The sequence below is a fragment of the Lycium barbarum genome, chromosome 10, assembly GCF_019175385.1.
Source record: "Lycium barbarum isolate Lr01 chromosome 10, ASM1917538v2, whole genome shotgun sequence".
In the NCBI taxonomy this organism is placed as follows: Eukaryota; Viridiplantae; Streptophyta; class Magnoliopsida; order Solanales; family Solanaceae; genus Lycium; species Lycium barbarum.
The window spans coordinates 9,807,758-9,810,927 of record NC_083346.1 but is presented as its reverse complement, the minus strand read 5'-3'; positions in this window follow the sequence as shown (position 1 = coordinate 9,810,927).

The window sequence follows — 3,170 nt, the reverse complement described above, 5'->3', positions numbered from 1 at the left end:
ACCTCCAATTTGACTTAAAATTATAATCACGGGGTTAGTGCACAAACAGTCTTTTTAGGACCCTTATTTAAAGCATAGTTAGAAATTTATAATTTTTTTGAATTTAACCATTTGAGAATTAATTTCAGACATACAGGTTTGAGCTTACGCTTTTATATTTTGTGAAGAACAAGAGAATAACTGAAATCAAAACTTCTTTTCGATTATGGATATGCGCTTAGCAAATTTCAAAAGCATGACTCCTTTTAACTTATGCACAAATAATTCATCAAGAGTCTAAGTGTACTATGTTTTCATCAAGCGCCAATTACATATTTGTTAACCACTTAAAATTTGACACATCCTTTAATCATACGCATAGCCTCAATAAGTCGTAAAATCTCAAGTTTGTTACAATTGAGGTTGATGTGTAAATTTTTTATGATTAACCTATCTACATAATGGCGCTTGAGAATATTGTTCGCAAAAAAAAAAAAAAAAAAAGTAGGAACTGTGTAATAGGAACAATACTTTATTATTTGTTCAAGGACTTGATTGGAACGAGCTATAATTCGAATGTCTAAATAAAATGTATTGACAAATATGAGATTGTCGATGTATTCAAACAACTTTAAATAATTTAAAGAAATATTATGTTTTAAATCATGATGCCATCAAAAGCATCTACCTGGTGTCGTTCCTACTATAATCATCTGGTACTCAGATTCATAGGTCCGAGTAATTCTACTTTGTATTGTGTATAGCGGCTATTAGGGGGAAAGACGTGCGTAAAAATAAGAGATCATTATCAAAGTTTGAAGTCGAAATCTGCAGGATTGATAAGGAAAAACCTAGCCCCGGCTCTCTTCCTTGTACGTATAGAGGTGAATCCAAGAATTTATGACAATGGGCGCACTACTATACAAAAATATATAATTATTTTATAAAAAATATAAAAGCACAAATACCCACATGCACACTACAAGAAAAATTATATTTGGCAAATTTTTTTTTTTTTGTTACTATAGATTGATTATTGTTGCAAAAAGTACTTTTGGCAACAAAAAAAAAATTGTTGCACGAACTTTTTCCAACGGCTGTTATTGCAACAGCGTGCAACAATTTTTTTTTTTTTTGTTGCCAAAAGTATTTTTTGCAACAATAATCAATACTATGACAACAAAATTAAATTCTTTGGCAACAAAAAAATCATTTGCTAACAATAAAACTAAGTTGTTGCCAAATATAAAATTTTTTGTTGTGATTTCTATACTTTCTTGCAGTGGCATAACAAGCAAATAATATACTACGTCCATATGAGGGCATCAGGCCTCACATGAGCCTTGAGAGGTTAAGGTCAACTAGTGCACCACCAGTTTACTTTGTGAATGGGTTCACTGCGTTAAATATAAGTCCATATTGGTAAAATATCAACACAAATATATTGAGTTTTGGTTAAGAGGATAGGTGCATGTGCACCATGAACATCAACATGGATATGCCCTGTGTACGTATTCCTGTTGAGGATTTTTTTTTTTTTTTTTTTTGGATAAAAGGCCACTAGACACTCTGTTTAGTGGTATAAATTCAATAAAAAAAAAAATTGGAAACCTCTAATTAATGAAGGACTCTCATTCATTCTATTTTTTTTTTCTGAACTCCAAGCGGTCTTGATTTACTTGTTTGGACCGTAAAATGAAGAAAAGTTATTAGAAAAAAGATGAAAACGAGAGAATATGATGTACCCAAAGTAGATATAGTTACCCTCTTTTTCCTCAAAAGTAGATACGTAAGTTGTAAACTTCCACACTGCAATCACAGAAAAGTAAAATTCATGAATTCATATCAGACCAGATGTCACAGGCAAAATCTTCTGATCTCCTCTCCTTGTCCCCCTTTTCTGTTCTCCTGAATTTAAAATTTATTTCTTCTTCTGTATTTCTATATACTTTTTCTTTTATATCCTAGGTAAGAAAAAAATTTGTTAAATTTAGTGGCGCATAACCTACATTTGTACAAATAGTGTCGATTTATTGTCCATTCAGCTGGTAATGAGTTTGGATTCGAGGATGCGGTACGTATTCTTAAGACTTTACTTTCTATTCTAATTGATATTCACCTAAAGAAAAAAACAATTATATACAGAGCATCTCTTGGTATTTGGATTGTAAAAAGTGTAACTGGTTGGTTTGACTTATTGTTGAGTAATTATATTAGCTTTTGAATTTTGGTATTTGGAAAATTATTCGTGTGTTCATATTTGTTATTGAAAGATTTGATCTTCAAAAATCGTCAGGTCAGAGGCGGAATTTGAAGTCTATGTGCTTTGAACTTGTCATTGAATTTATAAATCGTTTTAGATATTGTATTCATAATTAGATATTTATACATATTTAATGAATTTTTTTTTTTAATACAAATACAAAGTCAAAACAAAAGCTATTAAATTCGTGTGAACTTGTACCTAATTTTGCGTCCGCTCTTCTTGGAAAAATATGCCAATCATTTTTCACCTTTAAGCGTTTTAAACACTTTCATTTCATACATTGATTAAAATTAATAGATTTTAAAAGACTAGTCAAGTGTACTTTTCAATACTAGCTAAGAAACGGTTGACGTAAAAGAGGTGGGGGTCCGATTGAAGATTAAAAAGAAAAAAGGCCGGTGGCTCTTTTATATCCATCAATCAAGTAAAGAAATGTGACTCATGCACCAAATAGTCGGTAGGAAAAAAAAAAGTAGTAATATATACTCGTAGTATAACTCAAGAATCAACCACGAAATTTTTTACTCACATTGTATTTAAGCCGGCTTACGCGCACCTCAACTAATTTGGTTGACACCTTGTTACCTTCAATCAACACAGAGATCGGGTAAAACTCTATCCACAAGGCTTAAACATCTGATAATAAAGCACATGGTATTTTTTTTACCTCAATTGGGAATTAAACCTAAGATCTAATGGTTATCAACTCACTTTATTGACCAGTAGGTTACACCTTTGAGTGATGAAATATACTTAATTAACTATGATTTGATAATAATAGTGTTTATAAAGACATGTAAGTATTAATATATTTATTAGATCGATGTAAACATCGAATCCGGATAAATTATTACCAATCAGACTAGCATATCAATACTAGCTTGTTAAGCTAAAATTTGACTACAATATGTTTTCCCAGTTAATT